Here is a 21,016-nt window from a genome sequence, read left to right on the forward strand (position 1 = left end):
GTTTGCAGAGACTTGACTCTAGAGGGGTTCCCAGGTGTCCAGGAAGACATCCCCAGCTAGTTCCTTGGGCAGCTGAGGAGAGGGAGCCAGAAATGTCCAGATCCTATTGCCATACTCATGAATATCTTGCATATCTCCATATCTACTTCTAACACCCAAAAATAGCTAATTTCTGAGAAATCATCTGTGGAATCAGCCTATCCATCTTTAAATTCATCAAGTCTTTAAAGTTTTGCAATTTGCATAAGAAAGCCACTTATATTTACTTTTATACAAAAATGGATTTTCCCATTTAGTGTCCTTGTTGTTCTTTACTAAAATATCTATTTACCAAATTATATTAAAACTCTCTAGCTTTGTGTAGACATTTTCTATAAATCTCAGAAAAAAATATTTTTCCAAAAACACTGCAGTATTAAGTCCTTCTGTGGTTCAATATTGTAAATTTATCAGGTACCTTATTTTCAAGTAATCTACTTTCTTTGTAAAAACATGTTGGTAATATATTCTTATGTTTATTCTAATTATTTTATAACATTTTATTTTAATAATTAAAAATTGTATTTTCTTGTTTTTGTAGCAGCTATATTAAATTGAATCATTACATTTAAGTTCAATATAGATACCACGTGGAACACTCAAATTCACAACTCTTTATTCAGAATTCAACTTCAAATCCGAGTTTGTGCCTTTTTTAAAAAAAAATAAGTTTGGCACAACATCTTACTCCAAGGGCAAATCTGATTTGAACAGATGTTCAGCTATTTGTAGTCTTTATCTTAATTGCTGTGAATATTCATAAGTTTCAGTGAAAACATTAATGAGTTTGATTACTAGGGCTTCTCACAGTCTGCTGAGAACATTACACAATGTCCTGTTTATGTACCTTGTTGTCATTCCTAAACCCACACGACTGTATTCTGGATACCCTTGTGCCTGTTCAGTTGACAACTATGAGTGCAGCTTCTGTTTTTTTGTTTTGTTTTGCTGTTTATATGCATATGAATTTGTATTGGTTTATCTTTGATCAGTCTTTAGATGTTTTTAAAATGACCTCTTCATTTTTTTAAGCTGGTGTTAAAACATGTGTACTTCAATTTAACAGATAATCGTCTGTCATTTATTGGGATAGTTATAGGATTTCTCTCCTGTGCTCCTTTATATACTTCAGTAGAGTAATGAACTTCATAATGTGTAGTAGCATTTAACTGATAAGTGCACAGTTCAACATATTCATGATTGATATATTTTGTACATAATTCTAGATTTGGTTTTCTAATGTTTTTCTTTTTGTTGCCATTAATTATGATATGAGTCTAGATATGCAATGAATATTTTGATTATAAAAATGTGATAGGAATGTCCCTTTTCACTCCCAAAACATTGTATAATTGATCAGTACTGGGAGGATCCACCTCTAATACAGATGTGGTCAAGGATGACATTTTTCCTCAATTATTTTACTGAACATATTTTTAAATATTGACTCAAACATTTACTACTTATCTCTTTGGTATTAGTTGATTTTTAAAGTTCATAACTTAAATTTTTCTGAAAAGCTAGACATTTTATCTATATTTAAAGAATTCATGGACATTATGTTTTCATAATATTCTTATATCTTAGTTTTCAACTAATCATTATTAATACTTTTCATTGTTTAAAATTCTTATTTATATTTTCACTATTTTGTCTTTGACATTCTTGTTATTAGGGTGCCTAGTAAGTTATTATTTCCAAATATTTGGCCACAGTAATGTTTGCTAGTAGTCACACAGTCTTTTGTATCTCAGAGACTAGCATTCTTCTATTCTTCCTCTAAGACACACTCTTTCAATGTTGTATGCATTCATTAATTTCCCTTCTGATCCATGTTTTGCTCAGTAGTCTCTTTAAAGACTGTATCCTTCAAATTTGATAGATAAAGCTAATGTGTGATTTTGAACACATGTTAATTTTGATGATGGATTTATCAGAACTTCATATTACTTTGTCACCATTTATTGTACTCTTAACTGATGTTATTAAATGCATTTTGGGGTAAAGCTCATTTATTGTAAATAATAATACATATATTTGTTGTAAATATATGTATGTACAAATGTTAATGTCTATGTATATAATTTTAATTTGTCTGAACCAATTTGTAACCTAAATAATACTTTGTAAGATAATGATACAGTCACCATAATTTTTTTGTGTTTTTGTATTATATAGATTTTTGCAATCTGGAACAAACAATTTTTTTGCCAACTTAAATTTATATGTGTTAAGAAATCTATAACTGTACTCTAGGTGTCATTCAATATTTATCATATTTACTGCTTTTGGAGGCCATGGCCATTTGCAGAGATTTGCTAAGAAACTTCTTTTAATATCTATCAAGGTATAGTTGTTTTATTTGTGGTGGGTCTTGGGATATTAATTTGAGGAAGGAAAATCAGAAAGGTAAGTTCATTTCTATATATCAACATGTGCATGCTCACATATTTATTAATATTTCTCTGCAAAATATCATGGCTTTATGTGAGTTTACGTAAGCCTGAGGTCGCCAACCCTAATTCAATACAGATGGATTGTGTGAATCATTCTGGCCTCACCTTGCTGATTTGTAAAACTTGATTACAACAAAAAGAAGGCTTACTATCATCAATTTTATCATTGAGCTTTTTGATTTAGCTTTAGAGTATATAAGTATTGTCAATGTTATTAATTCAAATTCTTATGAATAACATCTTTACAAATTAGGACACACAGTCCCCTTTGTTTTCGGTCTTGCATACATGACTCATTTTTTTTTTCTTTTTCTTTTTTTTATTTTTCGAGACAGGGTTTCTCTGTGGCTTTGGAGCCTGTCCTGGAACTAGCTCTTGTAGCCTAGGCTGGCCTGAAACTCACAGAGATCCACCTGCCTCTGCCTCCGGAGTGCTGGGATTAAAGGCGTGCGCCACCACTGCCCGGCTTACATGACTCATTTCTAAAGCTACTGGCATCCACTGCTTTGCCTCATTCTACAGTGTATTGTGGAATATTATAACCTTCTCTCTCTATATTTTTTTTCATTATTTACATGTGATATCATTCATGATTCACACTTCGAAGTTAAATGAACTTTGAAAGTCCTAACTCTCATATTGATTCCTGTAATGGCACACAACTTAGTTTTCTAGACCTCTCATCCTTAACTTCATTTCCTTTTACCTCTTGATATTTTTTAATACTGTGTTGGGCTGCACACTCTTGTTTTCCAGAGAGTGTCATGTCAGTTTCCTTCCAGACTGACTTTTTCCACCTATCTGTAGGATTTAGAGGTGGCTTGTCAGCTCACTCCTTTGTGATTCTAAACAATAGTGTAATGCACCATGTGGATTATGTCACAGGGCCTTGTTTCATTCGTACCTAGAAGGGTATCTTGGTTGTTCATAGCCTTAATAATTAAGAATGATATTACTCACATATCCAAAAAGCTGTTATATGCAGGCATTTATATATAAAGCAATTTAGTTTTCTATTGTTGAGTTTTTAATATCTTTCTTACATTTGACAGTAGTATTTTACTAGTTTGGAAGATTATAGATAATTCCTCATCTATTTTTATTTTTCTATTTATTTCCTTAACAATGTATATATACTTTATCATTTTAGTAAAAGTCACCTTGGCAATTGTTTCTTTGATTAATGATACATTTTATGTTATATCTATCATGATACTCAAATACCATGAACAAAACAAAACAAAGAAAATATACTCAGAATTTCTACTACATTTTCTTCTTGTTTTCACAATACTTTTTATGTTCAGGACTATCATGTAATTTTAGCTACATAAGAAAGACTTATACAGAGGACTGCTTCTATTTGTATATTTCCATATTTCATTGTTCTTTTTTATTATGAATACACATTGTTCCTACATTATTTGTTTCAATGACTTATTTTTATTTTGATTGTATTTACTAAGTTTCATATTTTATTTTACTTTATTTTATTTTATTTTTCAAGACAGTATTTCTCTAAGTAGCCCTGGTTGTCCTGATACTTACTCTGTAGACCTGGTTGCCCTCAAATTCAGAAACCCAGCTGCCTCTACCTCCCAAATGCTCGGATTATAGGTCTGCACTATCACCACCTTGCATAACTTTTATTTACTGAGACAAAGTTTTATGTATTTCAAACTAGCCTTGAAATTGCTATGCAGCCAAGAATGACCTTGTCCTTCTAAACCTCCCACCTATACCTCCCAGGGGCTGGGATTACCATGTCTGGCAGGTCGCTAAAATCATTTAAATTAAAATGAGTTTTATCTATCTTTTTCATCTCTCTGAGATCATTTCAAGTCTGTTGTTATTCAATAGAGAAAATGTGGTTGTTTTTACTATAATTTAACATCAATTTTGGCTCATTTTTAAATAACATTTAGAGGACTGGGTGATCTGTTTGAAGTCAAGGTTTGCAGGCAGGGGATTTTTATTTTTATTTTTTATTCATTTCATGTTCCTTTGTTCACATAATGCCAATTACTTCCTGGGAGATCTATAGCTAGTGAGAAAATATTGTGGCATAATCTTTAAATATCAACATTGTTGTGAAAAGAATACAAATAAAGGTGGGCTGAATTACATCACTAAATCCTGAGTTGTGGCTTTATTTTGCAAATGTGATTGTTTTGACAAATTGAACTTTGTTCTAGTTGGGATATAAGACTGTCTTCATGAGTTATACAAAGATTAACTATAATCATATTATAATAGTTAATATTAAAACTATATTGTATCTCACAGGAAAAAAATATTTTCTTTTCCTGATAAATAATTTGATTTGTTGATTTTATGACAACTTCTATCTGAAAATTTTAATAATTATCTGATTAAAAATTATCTTATTTTTCATGGTAGTTTGTTAAATTTATTTTGTTTCATATATTTTGCAAGTTTTCCTTTCTTTCTTTCTTTCTTTCTTTCTTTCTTTCTTTCTTTCTTTCTTTCTTTCTTTCCTTCTTTCTTTCTTTCTTACCTTTTTTTAATGTATCTGTTGTTTTCCAGAATGTATTTCTGTACACTATGTGAATAACAGGTACCCAGAGAGGCCACAGGAGGTTTTGCATCTTTTGGAACAAGAGGTACAGATCATGTGGATACTCCGAAGAAAACCGAGTCATTTGGAAAGGTACCTACTGCTCTCACCCACTGAGCCATGACACTTTCTAAAAAATTAAACAAATTAATGCTGAAAATCCTTCTAAGAGCACAAAGTGGGCTTCATGAGGAGCTAGATTGTATACCCTCTTGAAATATCTTCAATCTGAGTCTTCATCTGAGCTCTGGAAATATTTCTTCCCCTGATCCATTTTAAGCTCTTCAAAAGCACAAGTTCCCTTATGTATTATTTTTGCTCCTATTTGTACAAGTGAATACTTGTTCTGGAACCATTTAAAACTCTACAATTATGGGTACTTTTGTAGTAGGTTTGATGAGACTTACACCGAATAACTGTTCACCACTTGTATCTGTTTGCTTGTCTGAGAAAAATAGAATGCTGATTATAACTTAATTTAATGAAGTGATCATGAGTTTCCATGGGCACAACTATCTAGCATTACAGAAGCCATATTGTGATGGTAAATCTTGATTCTGGGTTTGATATACCCTAGAACAGGGAACCACAACTGAATAATTGCCTCCATCCAATTAGCCTATGGGGAAGTCACTGGGGCATTTTCTTTACAGGCCTAGCCCTCTTTGTATGATACAACACCTGGAAATGTAGGATTGGGTAATGTAAGAAGGGTAGCTGAACAAGGGCCTGGGTACAAACCAGTAAGGAGGAATTTCTTTGTGGGCTTTGCTTCAGCTCCTGCCTCCAGGGTCTTGCCTTCATTATCCTTGATGGTGGGCTGCAACAAATAATCTAAACAAATGCTTTCCTCCTTCAAATTTGGTTTTGGTCAGTGTTTGCCACAGTAGCAGAAAGTAAAAGAGACCACAAGTTGGCAACTTCTATCTGATATTTTAATTCCATATTATAGTTGAGTAATCATGAAGAGATGTAGGAAAGTAAATTAAAAATGGCTCAGGTCACAGATTAAAAACAACAGCAAAAAATAAAAACAAAATCCCAATTATTGAGAATGATCTGGATTCCCCCTCCTCATTTCCACTGTTTCATTTAACTAAGATAGGTAGACACTAACACGTGCTTATTCTGCCATAACATGAATGATATCTCTAACTTACACCTTTGCTACCCACTCTTGGAACTTTCACTTAAGTAAATACTAAGTGAAACCTGAATTCTAATCATTTCGATCAACTAATGACTGAGTAATAATAGAAGTTGTATTTCCAAATAGTCCTCTCTCATGTACATGAATTGTGTAAAATTGACACATAAGTACTAATAATTACCACAGATTCATCATTGAGCTTATAGTTGCCAAGTCATTTTCAGTTATTTGGAATTTTGGGGAGGGAGGGATTGCATTTGTAATAAAAAAAATCAGTGTTTCTAAATAGAGATGTAAGTGAAACCAAATTATTTGATGGACTCTTGACTGAAAGAGCTCTATGTCAGAAACCTCCTATTAGAATCCAATTATGTTAAACTGTGAAATGTTAAAAGCCCTTCATCATAAAGTGCGATGCTTTTTCCTTCTGCTTAAGTGCAATCTAATATTTACCTCACCTGGAGGCTTTTGTAATGGATGCCCAGAGGAACTATACTGTAGAACACACAAGTGTTTTATTCTATTTTATTTCTTTTTTTTTCAATTCCTTAAAAGTCAAATCCCAGCCTCCTTAATAGGCATTCTGACAAAGTATGGTATATGTTCCCTGGGTAATCAAGCACTCCCTCATAGAACCTATAAAGGAACTAGCAGAACTAGGGAGAGGCGAGGGTACCTCCTGAACAGCCCCATTGTTCTCACAAGTAAGGTCAAAGATTTCGTAAAAGGAGAGGTTCTGATTTTATTCTGTGTAGGAAGAAACCTTAGTGCTGCAAACTATAGCTGCCATTCTCAATAGTAAGAGACTCCTTGCAATACAAAAGATGCTAATGCTTGATAAAAGGCACAGCAAATGTGTACATTCCAAACTGCTGTTTTTGTAGCATGCTATTTCAAAATCTTTTCTTTTGCAAGACTGTAAATTTATCCACTTTACCATGTTGACTGCATTTAAGAAAGCTATCTCAAACATAAACATATTTAGTCTGTTATGTGATAGAGAGTACTGGAAGTAGGGTTTTGAAACACTATTTCATTTTATGACAGGTGGAATTTAATGATTATAGGGATGTTCAAAGAAATATACGGTTAATAATTAAAACCTTATTCCATTAAGGCAATATAATTTCCACTTCTTTTTTTAAGTTGAAAAGATGGGTACATAGATACAAAATTACAACAATGAATTTAACTCTATATATAATTATAATAAGATACACACCTTGACAATACAAGAAGATAGAAAATGAGGAAAGGGGAACTTGTATAAATATTCACAATACTACGAAGTTTCTACATTAACTTTTTTTCTAAAATATTCTTATATTTGTATAATTTTAAAAAAGCGGAGGTTGCTGCACAATGTGATTCATTCTTATAATCCCAGCACCTGAAGGCAGAGTGAGAAGACTCATTCTAATTTCAAGGCTACTCTGACATGGTAAATAGTGAGTTCCAGGCTATTCATACCTATAGTTTGAATCTTGTCTCAAAACAGTTACAGTCACAAACCTGATTTAAATTATAGCCGTATTATGCTCCTAAAATTTCTATCCAGTTACTTGCACGACAACGAAAGTACAGTTTGAATCGTTGCTCTCTAAAAAGTATTTTTGTAAAACTTCTCCATACTTAGAATATAGAAATGTAGATATTTCCTACTATGAAGTCACTGAACTTTTTCATTTGGGTGCGTGCAAAGTTAAAAGTCAGTCAGTGAGAATCAATATAAATAATAATCACAGTGTTTCCAGTAAAAGGACGCATAGAACTTCTGAAACTGTTTTGAGGCTCCGTTCTATCTGAGCTCATGTTGGGATGGAAGAAAATTTGTAAAATCAAACAAAGAATGACATTATGAGTAATTCTGTGTGTATTAGAAGACATAACTAGGGAGGCAAGGAAAAATGAAGACAAGAGCTAATGAGATTAAAGATTACATAATCATAGAAGAGACTGGGTGATTCATTTGTTTACTTTTCAGAATGAATTTAGCAAGTTTCTAACTGTGCCCAACATTTTGTTCTGTTCTGATAAATAAGACATTGATCATTCTGTTCCGGACTTCCAGAGTATGTTGTGGGATATGCATGCTTTAGAAATGCTTTGCGATAATTATGAATGTTCACCAGCACCTGGGGAGAATCAGTCAAATGTGCTCATAGAAACCTGACGCTTGAGTTTAACCTGAGATAAAGGAAGTTTTCCAGGTAGATCAACCCAGTGGACAGGTCAATCACCCAGCTAAACAGCCATCTCTCTAGAGGGCAAAATCACACCTAGGGAAGATAATTCATCCTTAAGCCATGCCAAATGCATAGCAGAAATAATTTTTGATCTAATGAGATTCTGTACATTTCCTTCCCAGGATTCCTCCTGTCACATAGGGTGGCTTAGAGTGTATCTGACGTGCAGCTTTGTAAGTTAGTCCACTTTTTGGAATTTCTCACAAAAAATGTCAATCTAAGTGTGATTTTCCTAACACTTTGGACTTTATTCTTTCTCTATAGTCTCCCTGCATGCAGCTGCTAGTTTACCCTGCAGCTGACCGCCACGCCTGTCTTATCCAAATATCATGGCTTTTGCTCTTCCTCCTCTCTATGTCCCTCCTCCAGACAGCTGCTGAGATTTATAGTTTATCTGCTAGGGAATTTTTCATATCAACTCTCTGACAATCGTCTTCAAACTCTCTTCTGAGTTCATCGTTAAACTATTTTTAAATGGAACTATAAGCCCAAAAGAAGGGCACCTGTTTATCTCAGTAACAATAGTTTATGGAGTTATCCTTAGCTTAAGCAATAAAAACTTGTATGTGGGCTTAAAACAAATACTTCTTAAAAGTTTATAGAATTGAGAAATTTTTTCTCACTAGGGAAAATAGTGTGTAAGAAAGTGTAATTAGTGTAAAGTTCATGAGTTTACAATTAAAATCAACTGCATTCATCCTTCCACATTTCAATTGCAAATAATTATCTGTCATTTATAAATCGTGTTCACAAATCTGAACTAATGCACAGCAGAAGTTAATATAAAGAGTGAGGTTAAATGAGCCTTATTCAGTGATCTTATGTGACTGGAAATAAGCCAGGAAAGCATTAACTCACTAAATAAAATAACTTCTTTAAATTGGAAATACATAATTTTATATCAGTACATCCTAGTTTTTTACGTGAATTTTTGTACCAGTTTAGAGTGAAGTTCAAAGACACACACACACACACACACAGAGAGAGAGAGAGAGAGAGAAGAGAAGAGAGAGAGAGAGAGAGAGAGAGAGAGAGAGAGAGACAGAGAAAGAGAGACAGAGAGACAGAGAGACAGAGAGAGGAAGTGGGTTAGGTATATAAGATACTGATGGCATTTTCACTAGATAAGAATCCAGGTGTAGGAAAATATAAAACAGATGATTTTTTTCCTAATTAATCTGTCAAGCCAAAAGATAAACTTTCTGATCTCATCTGAGTTTAATAGTGAGATTACATGATACCGGAAGATGATGAGAGCATAAGAAATGACTGCCAAACACACACTTTATTTCCCTTTCCTGTTGTCTTTTCACAAGGGTCCTTGAGCTCCATTTCAACCTGGAAATCACAAAGAGATGTTCTGAAATGACTGAAATGCATTCAAATACAAAAAAATAATAAAAACCCACAGTGGTGTAATGGCAATCATTGCAAGACACAATGACACAATGTCTTACTTTTGCCTGATTCTGCTGGCAAAAACTGCTCAGAAGTATAGAAGAAAGTCAAAAAGAAGCAGAGACATCATTTTTGACTAGGAGTGTTATTAGGTACTCTGTAACATATACATAGCATGTTAAACACTGTCACAGAATTCTTCTAGTGGTCAGAAAAGGGATCAAAATACTGTAAATCTATATGTTATTTAAATGAATTTAAAGAGTGCATGCACTCAACAGCCTTCTTCTGGTTCCGTTGTACAACCTTGTTTCAAATCAAGACTACCACATTTTGTCTTATGAAATACTACCTCTTCAAATTGTAGAGAGTCCTGATTTACTACTAGAATTTGTGAATATGAAAATGATGCAGTAATAGAAAAAATCTATGCACTCAGTATTATAAGTATTAAAAGAAACTTATGTATATTCTCTGGGAAGAGTCTACTCAATGGCATTTCAAACATTTGATTGAAGAATGATTAGAGTAATAAGAATAACTAGAAAGTATAATTTGACTAGTTATCTTTACTCAGTGCCTTGGTCCCTGTGAATATTTTATTGAAGGCATTAGATGTTAAAATGGAGATTGTTTATACAGTAGAGTTTAATAGAATAGTAAAAATCTGGGGCAGTGATGGTCTATATCCACCAAAGCTTCGAGAATTTCTGTAAAGTTTCCTATAGCAGCTGGAGCCGGCCTTAAGAGAATGAAATTACAGTGAGGGAAATGGTCATATGTATTATCTTATTATCTTATAATTAAAGTTGCATGGATGGGCTGCAGAGCCCACAGAAAATATGCTTAGATAAACCGTGGTTTTAGAGCATGGTTTTGACTCATTTCAATGTTTTTCTGTTGGAAATGATATTATTCCACTTTGTCTGTTCGTAGGATGAGTTAAATTAAGCTCGAAATTCTGAGAAAAATATGGCTCAGAAGTATTTTATAAATATTATGACAAAGTCTGTAGAAAAATCACTGCAGCCATGTTTACGAAAGGAAATATGTAAATGCCAAAACTCTAGGTGTCTGGATTAGTAAAGATTTTGACATTGCATTTAGTACACATGGTTTCACATGTAATTTAGGGCAAATAATTTATCAGCATACCTATATATAAGTCTTTTAATTTAAATAATTTTTTTCTAAATTTATTACACATATACACACGTGTGTACGGTAGCCAGAGGGCAACTTTCAAGACTTAGTTTTCTGTCTTGACTTTGTAGGTTCTAGGAATCAAACTCAGGTCCTTGTTGTAACACCGACTGTTCTATATAGTTTATGTCAACTTGACACAAACTAGAATTATCTAGGAGAGGAAAATTCAATGATGAAAATAAGTCCATACTATTGGGTTATAGGTTAAGGTATGACAGACAGTATCATACTTTCCATTGCAAATACCAAAGTATATGACAGAGTATAGCTGAACAATAGAGTGTCTGACTACCATGGCCGAATCCTGCACTCAGTTACTAGTACTAAAACTGTACAGACGTGAATATGTGATTATACAAGCATGGCGACACACAAAGCTAGTGAGGTTCATGATGCTTGCCGTTTGATTTGCTGTTACTCGTGCAGAAAGAACCCCATAACAGTGCTTTATATCCAGTGTTCTATATTTTTTAAATAAAATGATCAGATTCCTCATTAACCATGACTCAATAAACCTGTAGGATATAAGAGTGAGCAGAGGTTTCAAAAAGTCATAAAAATTTAAATTTAAAGCAAACAGTATTAATAAACTTTATCAAGTTTAGTTTTGTTAGATTTAATGTTGCTGTGTATGACTGTTTTGCTTCGATGTATGTTTGTGAAGCATTACTGTGCTTTTTGTCCATAGACTTTGGAGAAGGATATTGGATTCTATTGTTCTAGAGCTATCGATTGTTATGATTGTTATGCAATAGCGCCAAGTGCTCTTAACAGCTATGTTGTCTCTCCAGCCCTATGTGTCATCAGCATAGGCATTGCTTTTAAACTAAGAGTTCCATAGTATTCTAGGTTAATTATTTTCTCCTTCTCACATAATTTTAATACTGCTTATGCATTATAGATAGAGCTCCTGCTGTATAATTTACTTGGATAGAAGTCTAAAAGTTAGCATAGAAACAAAGGGAATATTTTCCTTTTAATCAAACTCATTTTTACTGTTTCCAGATTGGACTCTTAGGGATGTGGCCACAGAGGGTTAACATTTAATTTTGTACAACTATTATTCTAAAATCTGACTTTGTTTTAATTTTATGTAAAATGTCCAATGAACAATGTACTAGAGGCCAGCATCCCCATGGCACATTCTCCTTCTTTCTCTGGAACAGGTTCTCAGTCAACCTCCTCATGGGATCTGTTACCCTCTATTACCTTTACTATTGAAAGATGATTTCCTGACATCACAGGAAAAGGTTCAAAACCTTTGCCTTTACTTCAGACCCTGGATAGTATCCTACACAAGGATAGAGAAAGCTAGAAGAATACAGGGGTCTAGTACATTTCACATTCTAATTTTGGTCATAGCAGATATCATCTCTCCTTTTCTTGACTGGCAGCAAAGAGGACAGAGCAGATTTCTTTTTTGGAAATCTTGCAGTCACCAGAATAACTCGCTGTCCCCAGTTAGTCCCAGTAGGATGAGGATCTCTACATTCCAATTAGGACTGTTGACTAAGTGCACGAGGGTATTCACTTCGCGCCTTAATGACCACACATACTTTCAAAATGGGTTGATATTTTCATTGAGCTCTACAAATTGCATAGCTAGTGCTGTATATTAATCACTTCCTTCCTTCTAGATGCAAGGCATATTTTGTATTTCTCGAATACATTCAATTTGGCAATTTCTGGTAAATAAAAATTTAATCAAAAACTTTGAAATTTTTAAATTGAGGACTCATAAGGTATTGATTTAACACTACTAGAATTTCTTGAAAGTTGTTATTAATATTTAACAGGCATCATAATTTTTTCCCTAATAAATTTGTATAGTCTTCATGTCAATATCGAATAATAATTTAAATAAATCTAAATTTAGTTGGTCAGTGTGTATCACCATTCTGGTCTAAAAGAGACTTATATGTAAATATATGATGCTCATTTTTCACTGATGGTAAGTTCTGGTCTGCCATCCCAGATCCCCAAACCCAACAGAGACTACAGAGAAATAAATACTTTTTTTTTCTTTTGGTTTTTTGAGATAGGTTTATTCCGTAACTTTGGAGCCTGTCCTGGAACTAGTTCTTGTAGACCAGGCTGGCCTAGAACTCACAGAGATCCACCTGCCTCTGTCTTCCGAGTGCTGGGATTAAAGGAGTGTGCCTCCACAAGCTGGCTGAGAAATAAATATTTTTAATAAACTAATCTTTATCCTTAAATATGATAATATATATAATTAAATGTGTTTCTTATGAATATAGAGCCTTTTACTAGTGATTGAGTATGAGGATTTCAATATATAAATAAGTACATGTATGTGTGCATGTGTCTGTAATAATAATAAAGACACATTGTTTATATTATGTGAGCTACTTTCTGATATTGGCTTTGGTATAATAAATCAAAATATACACATAACTGTAAAAAAATATGATAATATATTCTGCATGTTCGCTAGTTTTTGTCCACCTGACATTGGCCTAGACATAAGTAGGAAGACACATGAGACATTGACTCCATTAGAGAGGCATGTGAGTAAGTCTATGGTACATTTTCTTCAGTGATCCTTGATATAAGAAGGATCAGCTCACTAAGGATACTGATGTCACAAGGCATGTGGATATGAGCTATATAAGAAAGAGAGCTGAATAACCTAGGAAAATCAAGACACTAAGCACAGTTTCTCCATTGGTTTGTGCTTCAAGCTCCTGCCTTGAGTGTTTGCCTTGACTTTGTCTAATATGAGTATTTGAGTTGAAATAAACCATTTCTTCCACAAGTTTGGCTTAGTGAATATTTTATAAAACAAAAACTAAACTAGAAGAAATGTTATTTATATGATCTTAATTTTTACACTAAATAATTTACACATTATACTTACATGGAAAGCCTATTCGGTAACATATGACTCTGAGTTATATTTCCAAATAGCTATCAACTCTGTTGAGCTTATGACTTCTCAAGAGAATTTCTTTTTATCCTCATTTAAAACACATTTCATAAATGTATACCTACTCCCCTCTACATAGGTAACATTACTGAATGACGACACAATTTCTTTGTTGAGGGCAGGCAATTTCTGGAACAGTTTTGCTTATTTTATTTTTAATTTTACTTTTAGCTTAGAGAGTTATTAATCCTAAATAACCCGAGTCATAAATTTGCTTGGCGCATCTACCCTTGGCTTTACTTTTAATCATTTGCTATTTATCTAGTGACTTCATGGAAGCATTGACCCTAGATTAAGATTAGGACTAAGTATGCTACTTGAATTCATCCAATTTGCTGAGTTCATTTATGTTGGGAATTAAAGTAACATTTCTGCCATGTGTTTTGTTCCTGGCATATATAGAGCTGGTTATTTAACTCATATTGTAGTGACTAAATTGTATTATCATATATATGTATACATAAATATTTAATTTTCAACTATTTATTTTTAAAACAAAACATGCAACAAAGCTAAGGCATGGAAACTTTAATTTATATTGCTTCCCAGGACATGGAAGTAAGAATACATAACTTCTTGTTCTAAATACAATGAAATACTCTCAAGAATGAACAATTAAATGAAGATATAATTAATTTTAATTATTTAAAATAAAAAAAATCAATTCTAAAAATCAATTTTTAATTGAAAGAAACTTTTGAATTTCTTCAGTACAAAAAAAAAATCAAGGCAGGAGCTGGAAGCACAAACTGAAAGAGGAACTCGACTTAGTGACTTGCTTTCCGTGGATTGCTCAACTGCCTTCCTTATATAGTTCACATCCACATGCCTAGTGATGGCACAGTCCATAGTGAGCTGAGACTTGAAGTGTCAATGATCCATGACGAAATGATTGTTAAATGATAAAGGCTCTACTTTAGCTAATCCATCAATGATCTTCATATTCTTACTGTTTACCAGCACCTGTCATCAGTATCAAAATTCTGTCCCATAGCTTTTGAGTGTCACCTTCATCCAGTATTCCAAGTCCTTTGTGGATGGAGACTGCATTACAAACACAGGACGACAGTCTTCTTTTATCTGTGATCTGTCTAAACACAGAGACGTGTGACTCAACAGCTGCTCCTGCACTGAAATGGCCAACTGCACTAACACTTGGTCAGTAAACAATAGCTTAACTTCAGTAGCTTGATTACAGGCTTGCATTAGTTTAAAAAAATCTTCAATGTTTTGAAAAACATTTCTGTAAATTGCATACTAAAGATCTATTCTAAAAATACAGTCTCATCTGGAGAGGAGACTGACCTGTGGTACAAACAGGACATAAATCCTTGCTCTGGTGAGTCACTGAGATTTTTTTTTTTTTTTTTGGTTTTTCGAGACAGGGTTTCTCTGTGGCTTTGGAGCCTGTCCTGGAACTAGCTCTTGTAGACCAGGCTGGTCTCGAACTCACAGAGATCCGCCTGCCTCTGCCTCCCGAGTGCTGGGATTAAAGGCGTGCGCCACCACCGCCCTGCTGAGTCACTGAGATTTTAAGATGTATTTATACATTATTTTAGCCTATGCTAATGTAGTCAGAAAAGCAAATGTTGTCTATCACCAATATCTTATAAGGAGAGATTCTGGCAATTAATTCCCAACTGTACTGACATAATAAATGTTTTTCAACAAACAAATTTGAGAAAGTGAAAGTGATTGCCAAAATCTGTCTGGATGCCAAACTGCTTATAAATACTAATGTGTGTTTCAAGTATCTGCTTCCTTTCTAAGCACGTGTCTAGGCTTCCAAAAATTCATGTGGAGTCTATTAGTCGTATTTCCCTATGCATATTTGTTGCATCTTTAAAAACAGCATTTTGGGGTTAATTCTTTCAATAGATATTATGACATAAGTATAGACTATAAGGTTCTCTATAGGTGACAAAATCTCGGTGACAATGTACAGTGCTTTAGTTACATTTACTTACAGATGGGAGAAATGGCTGCACCTACATAAATAGCCAATCAAGGAACTCCGTCAACTCACCCATTTGCTCTTGAGCCCAGAGGATGTGGAATCCGATTCTGAGGTTACAGTTCAGCAGCTGTGTCTAGGTAGCTGCACAAACTTTCACTATAAAAATGCCCCATAGGACATATTTATGACTTTCCATGTTCAAATATGAGATATAGCCTCCAATTACTCACCTTCAGTAAGTTAATGAGAGTTAATCTCTTGCCAAATAAACTTATCATCCCTGTATGGATTTTGGAGTGCCTTACATTTATCACGCATGGCAGTATTTCAGCCTGTTCTGATAACATGATCTATTCAAGGCCATCTTAGAGATGGGACACGGGTACTAGGTGGATTTTCTGTCTAGTGCAGTTTGCAGGAGGCCAACAGAGAGAATCAATCTTTCCATTCTTCTAAGATTCTGACAGGGGACTGCAAGACTCTGGGAAATGCTCTATTTCATAAAGCTGTGCCACCAACAACATTTACCAGAATACATTTTGGAGAAAGTAGATCTCCATGAAAACACATAAAAAACATATTTTTATGGCTTTTTTGTACTATTAAAGCTGATCATAGTTTTGTGAAAATTTCTATTCCTAAATATATCAGATTTAAACAAACTGATGAAATTATTGATTATTTTGTATACATTAAGTCTATTGTATTAATTAAAGTACATAGCAAAATGGTGTCACCAATCTTTACATCATATTAGAGCTAGTTACCAATTGATGACATTTTTAAATAAACAGAAAATTTAATCATTAATGCTATCATACCATTGACATTTTTTCTAGTAAAAAGTTTATTCTAATTCCTTCATGAATTTCATATAGTTTGATTTCATTTTTAGTGGAATCTTGAGATTTTACTATATGAATTAAAGTCATTCTCTTTAACAGTCTGCAGGTATGGGTTACATTATAACTGTAGAATCTAAAGTATAACCTAAAACTGAAGGGATTCTCAGAGAAGTTACAGAAAAGGTATACCTTCACCTTTCAAGAAAATTTTTCTGTTCTGTTCTGGTGTGGTCTATAGAATTTTGTTCATTTTATGTTTTATTTGTGTGTCTTCTCCAAATGTTTAATGGCTAAATTACCAGTGGCATAGAGAACTTTACTTAGGAATGCACTGTTTAGGTCTAGTGGTGGGTGATACCATAAATTGTCTTAATGTTGAGAGACATTCTTTTCAAGTTTCAGTGGAGTGTGAGTGAATCAAATTGCCCAAGAAGCACTGTGAAGACTCAGTGGATAAATAATTAATAGGAACAAAATGAAAGAAGGGGAATTCTGAGTTCATCAAACAAATATTCCTGGCAACAACAGGCCAGGCTAATCAAACATTCAGTGGATAGTGAAGGCTGAAGAAGCTTCTCAGGTGTTTAAGGCTAATTAGTAGAGAAAGACTTTTACTATAATTTTTCATAAGGATTGTAGTATTGTTAAAATAGAAACTAAGTGAAAAGAGTAGAGCAGGGGTTCAGAATCCTAGAGAAAGTTTATCAAGTCAAATATCTTGGTCAGACAATGAATGCTTACAATTTGTCAATGATGTGAATTATGGACAATGGAGAAAATGGGCAAGAGGAGGAAAGGAAGAATAAAAAGAAAGAAAAAGAAATGGAAACTATTTGCAAATATTTCCAAATACTTCATTTACTTTGCAATAATGTCTTACAGTATTTTTAATTATAGTTTGATTTACTCCACACTCCGATATTAACTATCAATTTCCAGGTTGCTTTTAGGACATGATCTTTGCCTACTATCTTTGCCTATCAATTCATGCAACACTAAGAACAAATATAAAGGTTTAATATTTGTAATTTTTTGATTTTCTACTACTGTTATCAAACAATATGACCCAAATAAGCTTGGGGAGGAAAGGGTTTATATCTTGTAGGCTATCATCCAGAGATGTTGAGACAGGTGCTCTAGGCAATAGCCTGGGGCAGGAGCAGAAGTCATTGAGGAATGTTGTTTACTGGCTTGCTCCCTATAGCAAGCTCATTCAGCTTCCTTATACAACCCAGGACCACCTACCCAGATGTAACATCACTCACAATGAGGTAGACCTTCACCAACAATCATTAAAGAAAAACAAAAGTTCACATAGGCTTGCCTACAATCAAGTCTTAGGAAGGCATTTCTTTGATTTAAAATCCATCCTTGAAGGTGATTCTAGCTGTGTCAAGCTGACAAAATTAACCAGCATAGTCAGGATAATGGCTTCTTTTATATCTTATATTTTATATGTATATACACCAACATTATATGTATGTGTGTATATGTACATATACACACATATATATACACACACATCTATCTATCTATCATCTATCTATCTATCTAATTTTCATACCAGTTATATTAACATACAAAAAGATCAAAATAAGAAATTTAAAATTAGTATTTAAAAAGGAATCATAAAATCTGTTTTAATGTCATTTTTTCAGTTCCAGTCCTAGCAGTAGGACCAGCTAAGCCTAATGAGAATAGATTAGAAATGAGTGTTAAAAAGTTAACAATTTTGAGTATTATCCAGACATTGCAAGTCATAAATTGGCTACCATATTGAGTAGGTTTGAATGTTTAAGGGTAGAGAATGTAACCCTAAAGACCTATAACAATAGACGTTAAGACCAAATGGTGGTAACAGAAATATAAAGAATATCTAGAAACATGGTAAGAGAATATGCAGAAAAGGATTTATACATATGCTGATAGTATAATCAATGGAATCTACAAATTATATGAACTATAAAAGAATGATCTCTGACATTATGAATTTATTTCACATTTTTATTGATGTTGTATTTGATTTTTGAAAAGCCTCCTTGTATCATTTCAGAATATTTTATTCATATCTAATGTGATATGCATAGTTTCTACATTATATTTGGTTGATAAATCGCCTGAATTAGAATTACTAAGTCTAAGTAGAAATATATTTGTAATGTAAAGATTTAATTATTCTTTAACAATTCATTTATATTTTTATTTTATGTTATGAGTGTTTATCCACATATGTGTGTGTGTGTGTGTGTGTGTGTGTGTGTTTGTGTGTGTATGCATGCATATGGGCACACAGACACACATATATACATACATATTTATACATACGCACTATTTGTATATGCATACATATGTGTATGTATATGTGTTTATATGTATATATTTATGTGTATGAGTGTCTATGTGTTTTGTGTGTGTACTGGGTATGTGCCTGGTATTTAAAGTTTGTGAACAGGTAGGTCCTCTATAAGAGAAGAAAGTACTCTTAGCTGTTGAGCCATTTTCTAATGCCCCTGAAGAATTAATTATTTAATTTAATATTTATAAAATATTTTGAAAAAATTCTGAACAAAATTCTTTCAACATGTTATATTTATTTCCAAGTCCAGTATCTGCGTGGCTTTGGTTTGTTTATGTTTACTCTTAAATTTGGACAAAATGAGTTTGAGAAAGCATATTTCCTATTTATGATTGAGTTTTTACATTTTTTGCCGTGTGTACTCATTTTTTATGTGATTTGCTTATATCGAGTGTTGTTCTGCTAGGATCTTGGGTATCTATGTGATTCTGGATTTTTCTTTCAGCTGTACTGGTTGGCAATCTGTTCCTCACTTGTTTTTGACTTAGGAAATTTACTCAAACTCCTTGTGAACTTTTTCTTCATTGGTAAAATATGACCAATAAACATTCATCTCAAATGTTGTTTCTGAAGTTACATACCTTAAAATGTTTTAAAGCCTTTAGAAGAATACTCGATGCAAATGATCTTTAAAAACATACTAGAAACTGATGGAACATGCGACAAAACCGGACTCTCTGAATGTGGCCAACGGTGGAGGCTGACTGAGAAGCCAAGGACAATGGCTCTGGGCTTTGATTCTTCTGCATGGACTGGCTCATTGTGAGCCTTGTCAGCTTGATTGATCACTTTCCTGGACCTGGGTGGAGTTGGGAGGACCTTGGTCTTAACATAGAGTAGGGAACCCTGATGGCTCCTTGGCCTGGAGAGGGAGTGAGGGGGGGTATGGGTGGAGAGGAGGGGAGGGTAGGGGGAGGAGGAGAGGAGGAGATGGAAATTTTTAAATATAAAAAAATAAACCATGAAAAAAATACTAGAAAGCTCTAGATATTACATACTACATTTTGAGAAAAGTATAGACACAAAAATCTGTGTCATAACTTTGTTATATGTAATTATCTTATAGATGGGAGACTGAATGTCATAAGTTAATATTAAGACTTTTTAATGATGAAGATGGAGTGATATTATACATGTTTAGTGTGTATGAGAACCTGAGCATGATCTTCAACCCTCTGTAAACAAATTATTAACAATCTATTAATTTAATTCTCTTAATTATCATTTAGTTTCTTGTGTCACAATGATTCTTAAATGTTTATCGATTGTTGTCATCAGGATCTCTTATGTATATGGCTTTCTCTTCCAAGCATCTCTGTTACTGCAGCTCAAGTATTATTGTTTTAGCACTTACAGTACCATAGAGTTTTGATAAACACAGGTTGATAATGACTTAATGATACCACCAAACTATTTGAAAAATATAAAATGTTTATGTCTAACGTTTACCATTGATAGTATGCATGGACTGTGGAAGAAATAGCCCCTGAAGGTTAGTGTTTGTATTATAAATTGATAATAAGGGAAGTTCAAAATTAAAACAAAGAGAGCCCTAAGAGAGACATTAAAGGATCGCACTGGGAAGGGGAATTAGACAAGATCTCCTGAGAAAACTGGGAGTATTATGGGGAGAGGGTAAGAAGGGGAGGGAGGAGGAGAACATGAGGGAATGATATGGTTGAGATGGGGGAAGGACAAAGAGGGAGATCAAGAAAAGAGATATCTTTATTGAAAGAGTCATTAGGGGGCTAGCAAGACCTGTCACTAGGGAAGTTATCAGGAATCCACAAGAATGACCCCAGCTAAGCAATAATGTATAGGGTGACTATACACATCAG

The sequence above is a fragment of the Arvicola amphibius genome, chromosome 7 (genome assembly GCF_903992535.2).
Source record: "Arvicola amphibius chromosome 7, mArvAmp1.2, whole genome shotgun sequence".
Lineage (NCBI taxonomy): Eukaryota > Metazoa > Chordata > Mammalia > Rodentia > Cricetidae > Arvicola > Arvicola amphibius.